This window comes from Vulpes vulpes, chromosome 12 (assembly GCF_048418805.1).
Source record: "Vulpes vulpes isolate BD-2025 chromosome 12, VulVul3, whole genome shotgun sequence".
Classification (NCBI taxonomy): domain Eukaryota; kingdom Metazoa; phylum Chordata; class Mammalia; order Carnivora; family Canidae; genus Vulpes; species Vulpes vulpes.
Genome location: NC_132791.1, coordinates 41,637,078 through 41,658,574, shown reverse-complemented (window position 1 = coordinate 41,658,574; position 21,497 = coordinate 41,637,078). Strand labels below are relative to the sequence as shown.

Below are 21,497 nucleotides of genomic sequence, written 5' to 3'. Positions count from 1 at the left end.
ATATTATTCGTATAGAGAATACAAAAGAAGAATCACAGGTTTGGGAAAAGGATGAAAAGTTTATTTCCATACATGTTAAATGTAATAATCTTTTAGGACATCAAATTGTAAGTTGGCAATAGAAAACAAGAGTCTCAGAGAAGCCCTCTTCATAGGGGTGAAGTATAGGCTTTACTGCACATTTACAGAATGTAGATGTGGTGATTGAAGGCATTATTACCGATGGTTCTTCTGAAGAAAGTGTCTTAGTCTATGCAGGCTGCTACAACAAAACTACTATAGATTGGGTAGCTTATTAACAACAGATATTTATTTTCACATTTCTGGAAGCTGGATGAAGGCACGAGAAAATTTAGTGTTCAGTGAGGACCCACTGTCACATACAGTTTTTCATCTGTGTCCTCATGGAGGGGAAAGAATGAGATAACGCTCTAGAGTCTTTTTTTATGAGGACAATAATCTCATTCATGAGGGTTCAACCCTCATAAACCAATCACCTCCCAAAGGCCACAAATACCACCATACTGGGGATTATGTTTCAACATATGAATTTTAGGGAGACACACAAACATTTGGTCTACTTCAGGAGGAAAATAAGTGTTAAGAGAAGAAGAGTTAGCATGCAATATGGAGAAGAAAAAATGTTTAAATTATGGTAGAATATTAAGAGCCAGAAATAAAAGAATGAGTAGAAAAAAGGGCCTTTAAGATAGAAGTTAAACCATGAAAAGCTACATGAATTAATCAAAACTCAAATAACAAATAATAGCATTTTGAACACAAGGATCCTTATTCCACACCTTATATTCTTTTCATAACTAGACAGTTGCTTCTCTAGTCAAACTATAACCACAGTGATAATTAATAAACTAATATAATGAAACAAGGGGCAAGAATTGGCATAGCTTATGACTTAGAAAGGTATTTTTCATAGAATAGAAAGAGTATAATGGAACATTAATGCTTGAGCCATTAGCTTTCCAAGAAGTCTACTTCAAATTATTCAGTGGGCAAAAATAAAAGATTAAGTGACCAGAAAGCAAAATGAAGTAATTGGATATTGGGCAGGAGGTACCAGGAAGGATTCAGACAGATGGAAGGGGACGTAAAATGGTAAAAATATATTCTGAATGGGTAAACCATTATCCAAAAAGGTTAACTGAAATAGTAGATCATTTCTATGTATAGAATTAGGTCCTATATCCAGAGTTCAAAAGGCTTAATTTACCTTCATGTGCCTCCAATGCCAGGCAATTAGATGAAACCAAAATCAGTTTGCTGAGAGCTGGGCTTTGACTCAAAAACCCACAAGTTCTGGCTTGGCAATTGTAACTGCATTCACTCTGTTGCTAGGAAAATCAGGAATAACAAAAAGTGGTGCAAGATGCTTCCAAGGTTCTGTCTCTTACAATTGCTTTACAAAAACAAACAGCTCTCATTCATTTGTTGTTGTTACTGTTTTTTGTGCAGTCAGCATTGCCTTCTTAAGCTTAGGGAACTCTTTTTCTCTCTTGAGAAGCCAAAACAAATGTTCCTGAAAGGTGCTATTTTAGTATAGTTTTTTTTTCCCCCTGTTTCATGTCATAATGGTCTATTTTGTCATGATTTCTTTTTTCTTATTGTGCCTTTTGACTTTTGGTATTCTGGGGATTTTAAGAACAAAATGTAGAGTATAAAACGATGTTACCAAGAATAAAAAATTACTGAGGATAATACTGTCACATTTCACAAATAGTTTATTTCTTGGTAAGCTTTTAAGGTTGGTGTGATTTTTGTCGGCTTCAGTTCAAAACTTCAGCTTAAAGAGTTGGAAAAAATGTCTATAGTTGTATAGTTCTTGATCATACTCTTTAAATAAAACTCTTAGTCCTAAAGCCATTGGCACTTAGTACATAATACTAAAAGTGATTCTAACACCAATTACAATGTGTGTGCAGGAATGAGTTTCCCCAACAATCAATGCTCAAACACCAACTAGGTATAATTCAACTGACTTCTAATACTATTCACCGTGAAATAGCAACAGATTCCACAGTTCAAGGGCTCAGTCTCACAAGACTGCCCTCCACTTCAGTTGTCCAGTACTTCTGACTGCCTGGCTGTAAATCAGAGGTTCCCATGATCCCTTCCTCTGGTTTAATTAATTTGCTAGAGCAGCTCACAGAACTCAGGAAATCCATTTATTCACTAGATTATTGGTTTATTACAAGAGCTATTAAAAGATAAAAATCAAGAGCCAGGTGAGGAGATAAATAAGGCGAGGTGCTAAACAAAGGAGCTTCTGTCCTCTGGAGTCTGGGGCTCTGCATAGTGGCACATGGAAGCATTCTGGTTCACCAGCCTGCTCTCCAAACCCAAATATAACTGAGGAACAGTCAGATCTGTGTAGGGCAAGGCATGGGGGAAAGGGCATAGTTTCCTCATCCTCTCTATGCAGGCCAGTTCTTCCTGCATCTCTAAGTGTTCACCAATCCCAACGCTCTCTGAACCCCATCTTCTTGGGTTTCTATGGAGGCTTCACTATATAAGCATGATTGATCAAATCAACCTCCAGCCCTTCTCTCCTCCCCAGAGTTAAGGGGTGTGATCCAAAAGTTACCTCATTTACATAAGAAAAGACATATTTATCACTCTCTCATTTAGGAAATTCCAAGTGTTTTAGAAATTGGAACCAGAAACTGGAGGAAGACCAAATATATATGAGAAATACATTGTGGTCACTGAATCATTAAATATATAGTTCTTATAAGTCACAGATGCCAAATAATTTGTATTGCTTTGTGTAGTAATTAAGGTCACAACATAGATTTGGGATTTAGGTAGACCTGAATGAGCAACTCATACCCACCACATACAAGCTAAATTCCCTTGGAACTCTAACTTCAAGCTTTCTCATTTGTAAAATGGAGATAACATCGTATATCCTAGAATCCTCAAGATTAATAACACTATGTCAAATGCTTAGTACAGTACATGCTACATAGTGCTTATTATTTTTAAAAATTGTGCTCCAGCATACTATTCATGTTTATGATTCCAAATAACCGCTCATACTTATATTTCACTGCAATGCCTTGTTTGTTTTTTAAAGCCTTCGAAGTATTGCTTTTATATGCAAGGACATGGAAATTTGCATTAAGATGAGAGTCAGTGAGGCATAAGGTTTTCACTGAGAGATAGAGGTCACAGGTTTTTCTTTTAGCACAGATTTAGGGGACATGGCTTTAAGCCAGAAAAGACTCCACTGATTCCTCTCTGCTTTGAGTTTCAAGAAAGCAGGACTGTAATACAGAAGCATGTGCGCCACAGGGTTGGTTTGGCAGGCAAGCCCTTTGCTATTTCTGAAGCATATATGTTTCTTTCTGTTTCTAACATGCTAGAGGCTTTTCTCATTGCCAAAATTTCTCCTTTGTGAAACTCCATAGGAAACTGATGTAGTCCATGTTCAAAAGACATTCAATACAAAGCTATGAAGCTGCCATTGACTTCACATCTCCACTGGATGAAAAAAAAAAAGTTACAGGATGTCAGACTAATCTTAAAAAGTGATGCTTATGCTATTACAAAGATTTAAAAAATCAGCTTTTAAAATATCCTTCTGAAAATGGTAGGTCTGTGAAAGAATAGAGATGCCATTGACAAAAGGCTACTAGTTCTTTCCCGTTTTTCGAATCCCTTTACACATTTCCTGAAACATAACATCATGCTGTTATGAGACCTTCTCGTTGGGTGTGGATTTCACTTAGTGGTTTCCCATCAACCATCTCATTGCCAAGAAATAAGAGCAGATGGGCTTACATTCTTTCATTAGAAACAACAACAACAAACAATAAACAACTAGAAACACTTTCATTTTTACTGTCCTACTTATGGAAGCCTTGAAAGCAGTGTAAACTCTAGGAAGTTATTAGAGTGTTCCTGTGAAGAAATTTTAGCAATCATGAACCTAAGAAAGCAACATATAAAATGAGTTATTCACTGTGGTCTTTTTCCTTCTATTAAGAGCACACTATGTAGAAGTATTTTGTATTAGTTAAGATACAAAAAGCGGCTACCATAAAAACAGCACCAGAATGTTGAGCTTTAAGTGAGATTGAAGATTATTTCTTTCTCATAAAGGAGTTTGTGGGTGAGTAGGCTACAGCGGCTAAGGGGCTTGAATATTTCAGATCATTTAGGGACTGATAGTTTTTCTATATTTCTCTTCTTCCATTGTTCAGGGTGTTGGATGTGTCTGTGGGGTTAAAGCTGGAAGCCTCCAGCATTGGTTCCCATAACATAAGGTGGAGGAAAAAAACAGGGAAAACATAGAAGTACATAAAGCTCTGAGGTCATTCCCATCCCTTTCACAAGCACCCTACTAGCCCTAACTTATTCACTATTGTCAGCAAGATGCAGTAAAGTGTGAAAAATGGTCTCTAGGGAACAACTAAATCTTGATCAGGAAACAGGGAGGGAATGTTACATTACCTAAAGGGGGTGGGGGGGGGCAACGGATAAGTAGATATTAAGGATATTTGACAAAATTTGGTGTGAGTCTGAGTATTTTCCCTAGGAAATTTAATTGCAGGAATATTCCTAAAGGAATATCTCCCAGGAATATTTAGTTATGGAATATCAAGTTGTAGAGTCTGGAATGTTTAAAGAGACAAACTTTTATATTAGCGGGTTGACAGACCATTTGGGCTTGCTATACTTCCTACCAAGTTTTCTCTTAAACACACAGAAGGAAAAGGGTTTAGTGTAATTAAAGAAAAATGAAGGACACATGTAAATTTCATCCTGAATTTAAGCAAATGGCATTGTTGATGGAGATGAATTTAAAAGTATATTCTTGAACCACATATCTCATGCAACTACAGCCTTATGAAGCAGAACAGACATCCAAAAATAAAACAGGAAAAAATTATAATACCAGTAGTATTCCACATTCAACCACAATCTTAACAAGCCAGAATAGTTGCCAAGAAGAAAGTAGGAAAAAATGACAATACATCTGACTTTACCAAATTGTGAGAACTAAAAGCTAAAATTTAGAAGAGAAGAGAAAATAAGCAACTTTCCCTCAAGTGCACAGAAGTTATCATTTTATTCTATGAGTGCTAGAAGTTCTGTCTCCAACCTTTGTCAACAGCTCTTTTCTCACTGGCATTGGGAGACTGCCGATATACATCACTGCAGGAAGTAGGCATATGCAGTGCTTCCTTACTTCCTGAAATGCATACATATGGCAGGGAAAGCACCATAAGATATACTGAGACTAAGCTTAGCATGCTGAGAGTAGGGCACTCACAAACTGTAATGTTGAAAAGACGACTTCAAACTGCATCTGACTCCCTAGCTCGATCAAAAAATCCAAAAACATAGAAAAATTAGACCTAACTTCAGGCCAGTAAAATACTTCAAATACCTCTAAACACAATTCACAAATTTTGACTTGCGAGTAAGGACTTTATACATCAATCTGACCATCATATTGAAATCTGAAAGGAGGAAGTTATCATGTGGTGGTAACTCTACCTGAACTACATCAGGACTGAACTAATTCTTTGAACTCAAAAATGAAAACAAAAACAATAGCAGACCTATGAGCAGAAACTAGAAAAATGGATACAATGCCTTGATGATTCCGAAGATAATTATATCTTTCAAAAATTTCTCTCTATACATGACTAAAAAAGAAAGAACATCTTGAAATAAAAGTAGAGATGCAATGGGAGCTGGCAGTTCAGAGGGAGGAAAGGAAGAAAGAAAAATCAAGAGAAAAGAAAAATTTAAGACACAAAATAAACATCAAAAACTTCTTTGGAAATAATAAATTTGAGGTAAATAAAATGACTGTTTAGAAAACAATAATTTCATTCACAATGAATAGGAAAGTTAAAAATAAGAAGAAAATAATAGATAAATGATTAAATAGGGATATACATTGTAAGAAGATGATAGAAATCCTAAGAATTATATGTTTTCAGTGGAAGAAACCATGAATAATATAAACAAAGCCAATAATCACAAATAATAACCACTACCATGTATGAATCATTTGTGATTTGCATCTACCGTTATCTCATTTAATCCGCAGGAAACTTCTATAATATATATTCTTACGTCTACTTAACAACTGTTGAGAAGAAGGTTGCAGGAAATTTTAAATAACTTGCCAGAGAGTTAGAAGCAGATGCTGCAAATCCAGCTGATTCACTTCTAGAGGTGATGTACTATATATTTACTATCAGAGAGCTGGAAAAAAAATAGGAGTTCTAAGTTTGAAAGGGTTTTTGGTGCTTTATAGGAGAAAAATTTTCAAAAGCACTTCCCTCTTTATACCCTGAGGAGGAAAAATGTTTGAGTTTCAATAAGTTAAAAAACAACAAAAACAAACCTGGAATTACTTATAAAGAAAAAAGTGGTTTTGCTACTGCTACTACTAATTATTATTATTAATTCGATAAAAAGAGACTAGATTTAAAATTCTATTTATTGACTTAGACCATACAAAGACACTGGAATTTTGAGGTGTAAAGTTTAGGATCTAAGTGATCCATACTTGACAGACTGTCATTTGCACATAAAGACCTCAGAGAAAAATGGTCTATTTCACAAGAACTCTGGAAATACCCTTTTCTATGTAAGAAGATTATTTAAAGAACTAATCTAACAAAACAAATGTCAATCAAAATAAAGCATTGGGAAAGCTGTTATGATAAAGTAGGATTAAAGATTTTTAAAGCAATGTCTACAACCAACATGGAGCACAAAACTACAACCCCAAGATCAATAGTTGCATGTTTGGCAGACTGAGCCAGGCTGATGCCCCTGATAGGGTAGGCTTAAAGAACAATAATCATGGATTGAGAACGAATTAATATGAATCACCTCTTTAAAGGAGAGTGACATGGAGTTGACCTGCTTTGGCTTTTAGGCCTGTTTCTAGTTCTTCCTGATTCCTGTTTTCAGTTTTCTCTTGTTCTATGATGGTAGTACAGTAACCCTCATAGTAAGACTTCAGTAAATATGTTTGATAGATTATAATGTATTGCATTTCCATGAATACAGGTTTCTCAAATAACCGTGTGAATTTCCTCCCTCCTTTGAATGCTGGAAGGGAAAACTCCGATTCTCTCACATAGGCATCATTTACTAAGTCATCAATCAAGATGCCTTGATTCAGATGGGGAATTTTCCGTGCTGTTTGATATCTACCAGGGTCCTTAAAATCAACGGATGAAACTTCTGAAAAACTCCTTTCTTGAAACAATTATCGTTGGCTGGATTTGGTATTTTCCATTAGTCCTTGCTGAGAATGCTCATCCAATGTGACATCAGATGTAGGTTATTGTTTGGTGAGGCATGGCAATTGCTGGGAGGAAACTGAAATGGATTGAACAATGTATATACAGGGGTAAAAGTGTGTGTGACTAAAACCATGCTCCTTGGTATTAAGTATGCCACTGACAGCCACTGTAAGGACAATAATGTTCTTCTGATTCTGCAGCCATATTGATCTCTATGTTTCTATCATTTACTAAAATGCAGAAGACATCATGATTATTCGGATAGTTGTGGATGCTTGGCATTGGATATAGGTGAAAGAACATCACAACACAGTACAAAAGATTGACAATGAGCACTTAAATTAAATGTTAACGTAACTCTATAATTAGGTGTAAAATGCTGTAATATATAGGGTTTTAACTGAATGGAAAATCATTTTGAAAGACTTCACGTATTAAAATACTGGAGTACAAATTAATATTTTTTGTCTAGATCTATAATTAAACATTATGTTAACTTATAAATAAGGGAAGTGCTAGCAGAACAAAGGAGGCTCAGTACCTTACCTCGAAAGTGATAACGTTACATTGTCTTTATTCATTCGAGTTATATAGACATGTTTATATTTGATATATTGAAAACCAGCTATAGTTTTCAAAATAACATTTATAATGTCCACACTACCTGCAGAGAAACACAATAAAACAAGACATAGTTTCTGTAAAGAATGTCAAAAGGCAAGAAAACATAAAAAATAGAATAAAATGAGTAAGCAGATTGCCAAACAACTGTAAAATATTAAACAATAAATACACATGATTTGATGATGTTAAACTTTACCTCGGCCTCGTATTCCTGGAAAATATCTACAGTTGAGAAATCCTCCACCACATTAATGTTCTAGAAAATAGTTTACAGCAAAAAACTATTTTTTCCCATATAACTTAGATGACACTCGTGTATATAGCCCCTTGTTTATCTATGACAAGGCAAGGCACAGATGCTTCAAATTCCCATTCTTTGTCTCATAAATGATTAGCTGAACTATTTGTCCCCCTGAAACTAGCAGACACAGAGATAAATATTTTCTAGTTGACTGAGACTCCCTGATTATAAAACAATCTCAGCTGTAAAATCACCCCACATATAACTTTTCTACTCCTCCTTATGAAGGTCTAAGGCAAAAACCCTCCTCTGAGATACTCTAATCTTCAGACCTGGTGTTCTATTCTTATTCTAGGAATCTGAATGAAATTAATTTCCCTAGCTGTTTGTTTTTCTTTTTGACTGGTGCCACAAAGTGCATGGGACTTCCCATTTCCTTGTATACCCCTTTTTTCTCTACTCAAGTACTGAGGCACCTGGAGCCCCTTGTGATCCACATATGGAGAATCCCACAGTAAGTTCAGCTCCAACCCCCATATTCCAGACGTTTGCCCATGGCAACATGGTAAGGATTTAATTTTAATTATTTTGTTCAATGCTTTTTTGGGTTAGTTTTGTTGCCAATTCTTATTTAACCTTGTTACTAAGGGAAACTCCAATCGTTTTTCTACCTCCTTCAAAATCCTTGTAAATTATATATTTCACCACTGTAGCATCAACTGAGTTCACTACCTCCATTTGGCAGAATTTTACTCAGGGTTATGTCTCTCAACACCAATAGACTCCTCCTTTACTTCCAACAAACTCATGCCCTCTCTTCCCTCAAAACTCCTCACATATACTATCCCCAGCCCTTTTCTCACTATTTGTCCTTATTCTAGTTTCCCTTGTTTGCTTTCAGCTCTATTCTTCTTCATTACCTTTCTCTGGCTCCATTAAATCCCTCTACTTTTCATTTTTTTTTTTCCCTCTACTTTTCAATATTGCATCCTAACTCACCTTATGGCTTTTTCCTACTTATGATGACTAATGACCTGAGCACCTATCTGAACATCTTAAACCTTGGTCTCACTCAGATTGCATGATATTGTCAAAGACTTCCCAGAACCCTGTAAGAATAGAAAATAAATTAATAATAATTTCAGCCTGGTCCTTGGGACATATTTTCCCAGGCTCCATGATTTATATTCACTTGTACAGCTGCTAGTGGGCTCAGGAGATAGACTCTCAAAGAAATTAGAACATGCCTAAAGCATGGCTGAAACCACAGGGGAGAATGAAAATTTATTGGATAAAGATGCAAGATTGCAGACAAGAAAGAGATAAATCCAACTCAGTTTTAAATCTAGATTAGAATGTATTTGAAAGAGCTACTGTAAGTTTGCTCTCCATAACTGAATCACTTCCACCACTGACAATTTCATTAAGAGCTTACAACAAAAATTAGAGACATTACACACACACACACACACACACAAGATAAACTGGTAGAATGTTTCTGTCTCTGAAATGAATTCGCTAGCTCAACACCATGAGGACTCTATTACAGAAGAACTGAATAATACATTGCAAATTTGTGCCTTTATCTGCAACTTAAATATTCAGAAGGAAACTAACCAGAGAAATCTCCCTACAAAATGCTTTTAGGTAGGGACACACTTGTAGATGTTGTTAAAAAAAGAGAGATGGGGGAGGATGTCATAGGACTTGGCCTTAAAATGCAAAAAGAAATAAAGAGTCCCAAAATCTACCTCCCCAATGATCTTCCTTTGGGCAACCATCCTCCTTGTTCCTACAACTAATTCTCAATAGGCAAGGGGAAATAATCATCCTCATAAATGGATACCTGTTCATCTTCCTAGTGGACACAAGGGCAACACATTACTCTTGTTTTCCTATAACACTCTCTTGGAATAGGCAAACTGTATCCGTGGTGGGACTTGATAGTCAATCTACCTTCCAATTTGACTTTATCTAAAGATTCCTTTGTCTCACAAGGACATCTCATTATTGGATAGGTTTCTGCTTAACCTTATTATCCCAGTAAAACTTCTGAGAAAACATATACTTTCAAATTGGAATATCTGTATTCATCACTTTCCTCAATGTCTCTAATTCCACACCTACACACCTTCACCCTTTAATGACTTTCACTGCCCATAAAACAACTCTTGCTCATGAGAAAGCTCCTTCAACCTATTAGGGGAAACAAATGAGGTTAATGACAGCTGCAAGGGTATCCTTTGAAAAGAAGCCTGAGCTACTAACCTATTGCAAGCTTTACCTAAGGAATTAGCAGTTATCTCCAAAGCTAAAGGTAACTCTGGCTGACAAATGTACTAGGATAACCACTTCCCAAGAAAACCCTTCTTCAATCACCAGTATGTGTTCATTTACTTAACCTTTCTTAGAGTCTTAGAGTCAAGAACCTCTGCTTAAGGAGTTTAAGAGATAACTGCTGTTACCATCTGAGACTGAAAAACGTAACTGGAAATAGACTGGACAGCTGGGGTTTTTTGTTTTGTTTTGTTTTCCCATTCAGATAATCTTTGGATACTCAATTGACCCCTGATCTTTCTTTGGACCCTCACCTAAAATATAGTACACAGTCTATGTAACATTACATATCATAATATAGAAATTCTTAAAGCTAATCTTTCACAAATATTGGTTAAGTTTCAGGTATCATTTTAAGATGGTAATCTCAATTATCTCATCTATCAGATACTGAACCATGCTAAAAATGTAAAGTTGGGGTATGGACAAGAGCCAGCTTTTATATGAATTTAGATTTAGAATTAAAGCTATAAGCTATTTGTGTCTGTCTGTATGTTTATATATGTATATTTATAAATGTAATATATGTGTAGTATTATCCTCTTTCCATTGATATTATCAAATTAAATTATAAAATCTCTTAATGGAGATCTATTCTGACTAGCTTAAAAATAAAATAAGCACTTAATATTCAGTTTAATATGTTTTTTTAAAAAAATATCTATTTGTTTGTTTAAGAGAGAGAGTGCACAGTGTGGGTAGTTGGGGGGTCAAGGGAGAAGGACTTCCAACTGAGTGCAGAGCCATTACAGGGCCTAATCTAAAGACCCTGAGATTGTGATTTGAGCCAAAATCACAAGTCAGACACTTAAGCAACTGAGCTACCCAGGCACCCAATAAAGTGAATATTCTTAAGATTTTCAGAAATTAAGGAAATTTAACTAATATTTTTAATGTATAAAGAAAGTAACCTCATAGAAACCAACAGAATTTTTAAGAATTTATTTCACACAATTTTAGGTATGCCTTTGGCCAACAAGACTCATATTTTTTTTTTTTAACAAAAACAGCTATGTCTTCTAGGTTACCAATGTTAAATTCTGTATAGGCATACATTTTTATGCTAGTTGGACATGTCTCCAAACAAAAATAAGTGCATCTAAACAATTTTATTAATAAAACAAGCTAGGATTAGTCATACTAAATGTTTAAGATGATGCAAACATAAATTTGTATTCAATCAAATTGAATCATTCATCTGACAAATTTTAATTCAATAGTAATTAAGTTTTGTAGTATGTAACCTTGAAGATAGTTCCAAAATCTTTGAGTAACTTAAAATCTTAGACTTATGCTACATTAAGTTAATTAATGAGTGGTTGTTAGATTGTTTCCAGAAAGATAAAATACTGAAGCATACTTTTTCCCTTATTTTTATGTTACAAAGAGTCTGTGTATTGCTGTTAAAATTGTGTGAGTAGGATCTCTGCCAGTCTGCTACAAAATTCTGATATAAAAAAGTTCATAATTATCCACCTCATAATTTTATCTGGGAAATAGAAGTAACTGTGGTTAAAAGTCATAATCATAGGGACCCCTGGGTAGCTCAGAGGTTGAACCTCTGCTTTTGGCTCAGGGCATGATCCCGAGTCCTGGGATCCAGTCCCGCATTGGACTTCCTGCATGGAGCCTGCTTCTTCCTCTGCCTGTGCCTCTGCCTCTCTCTCTCTCTCTCTCTCTCTCTCTCTGTGTGTGTGTGTGTTTGTGTCTCTCATGAATAAATGAATAAAATCTTCTTTAAAAACCTCATAATCATAAATGACAAAGATATTCTGGTAGAAGCAATGGTGGTAGAGAGGAACAATTTTGTATGTCAGGTATACAAGATGTGTTTTTGTCAAGGAAAAAGAGAACAGTTTTGTTCTAAAGTAAAATGACTATTTTTTCAGGATGAGAAAACGGTAAACGTATGACAAGACCTAAAAGAATATATAAACTTTTAGAAGGTTCCTGGCAAGTAAATTTCATTTGTCCTGGTCAAAGCTGGCTGAAGTTTGTAGTATTTATTAAGACTGTCTGAAAAGAGCTTTAGTTTAAAAATTATACTGATGCAAAATTAAGGTTTTGTTTTCTCTCTATAAAAATGATCAAAATTTTTTAGATTATTGGTCTTCTCTTAATGAGAGGTTAAAAAAGTTTTTTCTTTACCTTTTGAAAAATCTGCCTAAAAGGGAAACATATTGTGTCATATCAGAATAATGAACTGTGCTTTAATGTAGACTTTATCAATTCCTTGATTATTTAAGAGAGCAAAGTCTTCTCATTTTTGAAAAATATGCTTCTTCATAATCATGTTACTTTCTTGTTTATATTTTAAATATTTTATCATCACATTAGTTGAATAGGTAGCTGAGTATTGTTACTCACTAAGCCATGATCCTTTTAATTAAGTGCTCAAACTTCCTAATAACTTTTGACACTTCCCTGTCCCAATGGCTTGTATTTTGCACCTAAAACTGTCTGTGAGATCTCTCAAGGCCTTCAATCTCTTACCTTGTAAAAAATAATAATAATAATGACTAAAAAATAATTGTATTTCCTATGTTGTGAGTTGCATAGGAAGTATTGTCAAATCAGAGGAAATGCTTAGCCTTCCCTATGTTTAATCTATATGGGTAAAATATCATGCATGTAAAAATTCCAGAAATTATATGTTGTATCCATGGTGTTTCTACTTACAAAAGTCTTGATGTTGCTTTGCCTGATTTTTTTTTTTTAAGATTTTATTTATTTATGAGAGAGATACAGAGAGGGAGAGTGAGAGGGAGGCAGAGACACAGGCAGAGGGAGAAACAGGCTCCCCGCAGGGAGCCTGACATGGGACTGGATCCCGGGTCTCCAGGATGAGGCCCTGGGCTAAAGGCAGCGCTAAACCATTGAGCCACCCGGGCTTTGCCTGATTTTATATAAAAATATAGTATATTCAGAAATAGTTTCAGTTATCCTTTAAAATATTAACTTGGTTGCAATTTTATTTCTTTAATCTGAGTCCAGTATGTTCCAGGCCAATGGTTTTCAATTAGGGATTCACATCACTTACCTATGAAGTTTTATTGACATATAGTTATTTAGGACCCTCTCCAGACACTGAATCTCTTTACTTAATACTCTTGATATATTCTAACTATAAATGTTTGCAATATTCCTGGCATATTATTACTCATTTAATAGATGTTATATCTGAAGATTGTTTTCTCTGTAAAGATTATGTTAATCCATTTCAATAAGATAGATGTAAACACTGTTCTTTGAAAATAGGCTTCATCGTGATGTTTAGTTATTTTGTATAAACTTCTTTGCATTGACTATTCTGTTTTGCATGAGACCAAACTTCCTTGCCAGCTGAATTATATGTGTAATGAACTTGCATCAGATCTTTCACTTTTGAAAATTATTAGTAATAAGTTGAACACAGTCATTTTAAATTTTTTGTCATTTACAAATAGATTTTTGTTTACTCTCATGCTTCCCTGAAAGTGCTTGCTACTCTGCCAAAGAGACTCATGGCAAAGGGCTACACCAGGTACTCTTGGCCTCTCTCCCTTATTGGCATAGCCTTAAAGTCATTCTTGCCTGTTTAAATGTGGTGTAATTTTTGCTTTGACAAGACCTAAGATTAATTATGGAGGCAAAGTTTATAAAGCCCTGTTGAGAAAATTGTCATGTATTCCTATGTACCGGAGTTCTAACTTTATAGATGAGCAAGGAAGATTTTTCTTGACAGGCTCAGGAAATGTAGGATTTTGGGGGGCCTTGAAAACAGAGAAATTCACCCAGAGAAATTCACTGCAGGTGAAATATAGATAGTTCTAGGATTAGCTGCCTAGCCTCAAGAGATTTTAAAAGTCCAATCTGAGATCTCTGATGAAAATTTATAGCAAAGCAAACATAAAAAGGCCTATGTGGTAAATCACCATGCTTGCTTCACCTATATAAGTAATTAGACCCAAACTAATGAAATTAGTTTTATTTTATGATCAAGATAAATATTTCTTTGAGATAATCTTTGATGAAAAGGAGGGGAATCTATAGAGAGAAACATTTTTTTCTTTTTTTTTTTCTTTTCTCACTGTCTTTGATCAGGTCTTTATTTAAAATTAGCTGTCTAAAATGATTGAGTTTTATGGAATAAACAAATATTAGTTTTTAGGCAGCGGGCTTCTTCTCTTCCGTGGTAGGTTTCTTTTCTGCAGGTTTCTTGTCAGCTGCTGGTTTCTTGGTAGCTGCAGCCTTTTTCTTACCACAGGTTTCTTCGGCTTTTTCACACCAACAGCTTTCTTTCCTTTCTTCCCTACCATGGGCTTCTTGCCTGGAACCCCATTCTCCTCCGATTTGGCTTCTAAGGCTGCTGCCGCCTTATCCATCCGGAGTTTGTGATTCTTGGCCTGGCGAAGAAAGGTGTTCCGGTGCATGGTCTTTGCATACGGGTTTAGCTTCAACATGATTCTTAGGTTCTTCAGTGGATTCTCCTTCAGGACTCTACGATGAATCTTCTTGCGTGGTGCTCGGGGGGGCTCTTTGGATCTCTGGGCTTTTCAAGATTCTGCTGAGGTCTGTATTAAGCATCTTATGCATGGGAAGGTTGTAGTCACTTTTGAGGGAGGCAGCCTTAGGCCAAGCGCCATACAGATCATCTAGCTTGCGGAAAGCACTTTCAGTCCAAATGCGGAAACGTCCCACATGCCCACCAGGAGCAAGTTTCAGAATGTTCAGTTTGCTTACATTAAGTAAAGTAATTCCAGGGATGTTTCTGAAGGCCTTGATGATACCGTTGTCTTCATTGTAGATGATGCAGGGTCCCCTGCGCTGGAAACGACGACGGTTTCTCATTTTGCCCTTGCCAGCTCTCATTCGCTGAGAGGCATAGACCTTTTTGATATCATTCCAGGCTTTAAGTTTCTTAAGAAGCAAAAACCGCCTTCTTGGTCTTCTTGTAGCCTTCAACTTTATCTTCAACCAGCAAAGGAAGTTCAGGAACTTCCTCAATACGATGACCTTTAGACATGACCAGTGCTGGTGAGGCTGAGGCAGCCAGGGCAGAGCAGATGGCACATCGCTTTTGTGTTGTCTTCATTCTGCGGTGCCAACGGCGCCAGGTTTTGGTTGGTGCAAACATGCGGCCTCCGACACATATTTCCAAAAGCATCCTGGCCAGGACGGTGAGGCCCACCCCTCGAACTCTGGGAATTCCAGCCACGGCTCTGCCAGTACCCTCAGACTCAGCACTGGTTTGATGACCTGCTAATTCACTGACAGCATATGGCTGTCTGTTGTTTTTGTGCAAGTTGGTGTGAACAAAGTTCACGATATTGGGTCGAATGGGAGCCTTAAACACAGCAGGCAAGGTAACATTTTTGCCGGATGATTCCCCCTTTTCGGAGTACACAGATATCAACGGATGAGCTCACGCTATCTCGGGGAGAGGAGAGAGCCACCGAGAAACATTTTTTCAATAAAAAACCTGTAACAGGGATCCCTGGGTGGCGCAGCAGTTTGGCGCCTGCCTTTGGCCCAGGGCCTGATCCTGGAGACCCGGGATCGAATCCCACGTCGGGCTCCCGGTGCATGGAGCCTGCTTCTCCCTCTGCCTGTGTCTCTGCCTCTCTCTCTCTCTCTCTCTCTGTGTGTGACTATCATAAATAAATTAAAAAAAAAAAAACCTGTAACATATCCTTTTAGACTATCAGATAGATTCTGATCCTGTTTGTTATCTTTGTGCTATTTCACACTTCTCTATAAATTTCAGGGAACTGATGGATATGCAAATCAGAGAAGTGGGGACTTTCTCTCCCACTGTGGAAAACCTAGTTGTTGTTTTTATGTACCAGTTAATAAATTTAATCTATATATTTATTATGAGAACACATTATGCTCTATTTTCAGCAAATCTCAATCAAACAAATCATACAATATTATCAACTATAGACACCGTATTATAATTCAATCCTCAGAACTTACTCATTTTATAACTGAAAAGTTGTACTCTTTTACTAGCCTCTGCCTACTTCCCCAACCCCACAGTCCCTGGAAACCACTATTCTACTTTCTCTATAAGATCAACTTTTTTTTTTTCATTTTAGATTACACATGTAAGAGATACTGTAAAGTATTTATCTTTCTCTGTCTTGCTCATTTTACTTAGTAAAATGCCCTCCAGATTTATCCACATGGCAGATGATAGGATTTCCTTCTTTTTAAAGATGTGGACAAAAGTTGTTTCCAAAGCTTGGCTATTGTCAATAATCCTGCAAAGAACATAGTATTGCAAATATCACTTCAAAATCCTGATTTCAACTTCTTTGGATACAGACCCAAAAGTGGAATTCCTAGATCATATGGCAGTTCTATTTTTAATTTATTGAGAAATTTACATATTGTTTTTCATAGTAATTATACCAGTTTACATTCCCACAAACGTGTACAGGGTTCCTTTCATTCTATATTCTTATAAACATTTGCTATCTCTTGTCTTTTTGAAAATAGCCATTTTAATAAATGTTAGGTAATATCTCATTGTGGTTTTGATTTGCATTTCCCTAATAAGAACAGATATTGAACACCTTTTCATGTACCCATTGGCCATCTGTATGTTTTCTCTCTTTGGAAAGCTGTCTATTCAGATCCCTTATTCATTTTTTATTGTTCTTTTTTTTTCTATTGAGTTATACGATTCTTTGTATAATTTGGGCATTAACTCCTTGTTGGCTATGTGGTTTGCCAGTATTTTCTCACATTCCATCAAAATGATGGTTTTGATGGTTGATGGTTTTCTTTGCTGTGTAGAAGTTTTTTAGTTTTAGTCCACTTTTTATTTTTGCTTTTTTTGACATTGTATTTTGTGTCAAATCAAAGATCAATATCAACATAAAGGAGTTTATCTCCTATGTTTGTTTTCAGTAGTTTTATGGTTTCAGGTCTTATATTTAGGTTTTAAATCATTTTTAGGTATTTTTTTTGTGTATGGTGTAAAATAGGGATCCAATTTTATTCTTTTGCAAGTGGATAGCAGTTTTCCCAACTTCCCAGTTTTACTTGTATAGTCTTGATTCCTCTGTTTAAAACTAATTGATGATATATGGATAGGTTTATTTCTGGGCTCTCTACTCTGTTCTATTGATCTATGTGTCTATGCCATTACCACACCATTTAGATTACTATAGCTTTATAGAATAGTTTGAAATCAGCAACTGTGATGCCTCCAATTTTGCTCTTCTCTTTCAAGATTGTTTGGCTATTTGGGGTCTTTTGTGGTCTTACATATATTTTAGTATTTTTTGTTCTATTTCTATGAAAAGTGCCATTGGAATTTTGATAGGGATTCCTTGAGTTTAAAGATTGTTTTGTGTATTATGAACATTTTAACAAAAGTAACTATTCCAATCCATGAACATAGTACGTCTTTCCATTTATTTGTATCCTCTTCAATTTATTTTACCAATGACCCATAGTTTGCAGTATAGAGATCTTTCATCTCTTTGGTTAAATTTTATCCAAAGTATTTTATCATTTTGATGCTATTTTAAGAGAGATTGTTTTATTAATTGTTTTATATATTTTATCATTAGTGTGAAGAAACACATCTGATTTCTGATACTTATTTTGTATCCTGCAAATTTACTGAATTTTTTTGCCTACATCAAACTTTTTTTTTTTTTTGCATGTGGCATCTTTATAGTTTTCTATATATAAGATCGTGTCATCTGAAAATGGAAACTTTACTTTTTCTTTCTTATTTGAAAGCTTCTAGTACTATGTTGAATGAAAATGCTGACAGTGGGCATCCTTGATCATTCCTGAACATACGGAAAAACTTTCGGCTTTTTATTGTCAAGTATGATATTAGATGTGGACTTATCATACATGACCTTTATTGTGCTGGAGTCTGTTCATTCTTTATGAAGTGTGTTGAGAGGTTTTTTGTTGTTGTTGTTGTTTTGTTTTTTTACTATAAAGGAGGTTGCATTTTGTCAAATGCTTCTTCTGCATTTATTTAGATGATGGCATGATTTTGATCCTTCATTTTGTTAATGTAGTATAACACCTTTGTTGATTTGCAGATGTTGAACTATATTTGCCTCTATGAAATAAGCCCCGCTTGATTATGATCCTCTTAATACACTGTTGAATTTGGTTTGATGATGCTTGTTGAGAGATCTGTCATTTTTGTAGATCAGGAATATTGCCCTATAACATTCTTTTTGTATGTCCTTGTATGGTTTGGTATCAGAGTAGTGCTGCCCTTGAAAAATGTATTTAGAATTCATCTCTCCTCTTTAATTTTTGGAAGAGTTTGAGAAGGATTGGTATTAATTCTTCTTTAAATACTTGGTAGGATTCACTGGTGAAGCCATTTGGTCCTGCACTTTTGTTTGTTGGGAGCGGTTTGATAATTAATTCAATGTCTTTACCAGTAATTGTTCTGTCAGATTTATTATCTATAGTGTTTGTACTACAGACCTAGCTAGACACAGAAACATTTCTTGTTAACTAAGATTTCCTTTGATTACAAAAACAATCTTAATCATAAATGCACCTAAACTATATAATGTGTCTACTCCTCTCTTTAAATGTGTAAGGTGAAATCACCCTACTAGGCTGATCTTCAAATCTGGATGCTCTTCCTTTTTTTTTTTTTTTTTTTTAATTTTTTTTAATTTTTATTTATTTATGATAGTCACAGAGAGATAGAGAGAGAGGCAGAGACACAGGCAGAGGGAGAAGCAGGCTCCATGCACCGGGAGCCCGACGTGGGATTCGATCCCGGGTCTCCAGGATCGCGCCCTGGGCCAAAGGCAGGCGCCAAACCGCTGCGCCACCCAGGGATCCCTGGATGCTCTTCCTAATGCATGAATTCCTAATAATGAATAAAATCAGTTCTCTACTTGTTTAGCTTGTGTCTTTAATGGGGTTAATTCTACCATCCAAGACAAATGGTTTCAGATTATGAGATTGCTTTTAATCTAACCATATGATATTGTCATCATGTCATTAATCATTCACTATTTAGTATATTACTTGAAGGATTTTTGTAAATGCCTTTTGTCAAGATGAGGTAGCCTCACTTATTGTGAGTTTTCCACAGCTTTTAACCATGAATAGTGTTGAATATTGTTCATTGATTTTTGTTTGCATTCATTGAGATGACCATGTTCATTTTCAAATGTTAAAGCAAGCTTGAAATAGGAGAATAATAACCTCATTCATATTAAACATAATCTTTTTAGGTATTTCCATTAATATTTATGAGGAATATTGATCTTTGGATATGTTTGCTTGTAATGCTTTTGTTAGGTTTTGGTATAAGGATAATGCTGATCTCAAAAACAAGTTGGAAGTATTCTCTCCTTTTTAATTTTTTTAAAATTTTAGTCACTTTAGTATCATTTATTTTTTAAATGTTTGATATAATTACCAGTATAGTCATCTTATCCTTGAGTTTCCTTTCTGTGGGAAAACATTTAATTACAAACTACTGAAATATTTAACAGGAATAAGTTTATCCATGTTTCTCTTATTTCAAAAGTGATTTGTATCTTCATGGAATTTACCTCCTCTAACTTGTGATTGTCAAAAAATTAATTAGCACAAAGTTGTTGTAATATTCCCCTAAAATGCACTTAGCATATGCAAGATTGTAGATAATATTCCTCTTTGAATTCCCAATTTTGTAATTTTTGTATTTGTGTTCTCTCTTCCTCTCTCTCTCCCTCACACTCTTTCACTCATTCTATTTAGATGCTTATTTTTCCATTAACTTTTAAAATAGTAGTTTCAGGGGGTTCCTGGGTAGCTCAGTCATTTGGGAATATGCCTTCCGCTTGGGTCATGATTCCAAAGTCCTGGATCCAGAGCCAGGAGCCCCACACTAGGATCCCTGCTCAGTGAGGAGTCTGCTTCTCCCTCGCCCTAATGCCTCTCCCCTCTGCTCATGTTCTCTCTCTCTCTCACTTGCTCTCTATCTGCTCTCTATTTCAAATGGATAAATAAAATATTTAAAAATAAATAAAATAGTAGTTTGGGTTTCATTGATTTTTGCAATTAACTTTAATTTCTTCCTTCTACTTACTTTGTTCTTTTTGATAGCTTCTTAAAGTAGAAGCTCACATAATAAAGTTAGCCTCTCTCTTCTAATGTAAACACTGACAATTTCTAAGCACTGCTTTAGCTACATTTGTAAATTATTACCTTGTGTTTTTACTGTCAATTACTTTAAAATATTTTTAATTTTTCATTTTGATTTCTTCAACCTGTTATTTTTTTAAAGTGTGCTTTTTAAAAAGCTATTTGCTACTGATTTCTGATTTAATTACACTGTGGTCAGAGAAAATGCTGATGTGACTTTGTCTCTGAATAAAATACAATGTTTTATGGTCTGTGTTGGTCAAAATCTCAGTAATTTGAAAAATTCGCATTCTGTAGTTTTTGCTAATCGTGCAACTTTTCTTTTAAACCAGTTGTGTCTTTATGTTGGTAGTACACTTCTTATTGGCAGAATATATTTGCATTTTGTTTCTCTAATCAGCCTGATAATAGCTGGTTTTAAATTATATTATACTGGCCATTTTTAATGTAATGATATGCTTGATTTTTAGGTCCACTGTCTAGCTGTCTGTTTTCTACTTATTTCACTTGTTCTTTATTTCTTCTTTCTTGATTTCTACCTCTTTTTTTTGGAAAAAAAAAGTATATTTTAGATTATATTCCTCTGTATTTTTATCTTTCTAGCTCTAGTCATGGTTTTAGTTTATTTTACAAATGTACTTATTTATTTCATTGCTTCCACTAAGATTACAATATCCATTCTGAATTTATCACATATCTCTTACATTAATATTATGTAATTTTATATATAGGGTAAGAATCATATAGTAATAACAACATATATATCAGAGTCAAAATCTAGTAAACAAATTACTTCAGTTCAGAAAATAATATATTCATGACAAAATGATGGGTAAGTACTAAATCATAATGAGAAACAAAGAGAGGAAGAAATAAAA

General features: G+C 35.1%; 1 pseudogene; it reads right to left on the bottom strand.

Moving 5' to 3' along the window:
* Positions 1-14,628: 14,628 nt before the first annotated feature.
* LOC112921918 (large ribosomal subunit protein uL4-like) lies at positions 14,629-15,943 on the bottom strand (annotated as a pseudogene).
* Between the last annotated feature and the right edge of the window lie 5,554 nt (positions 15,944-21,497).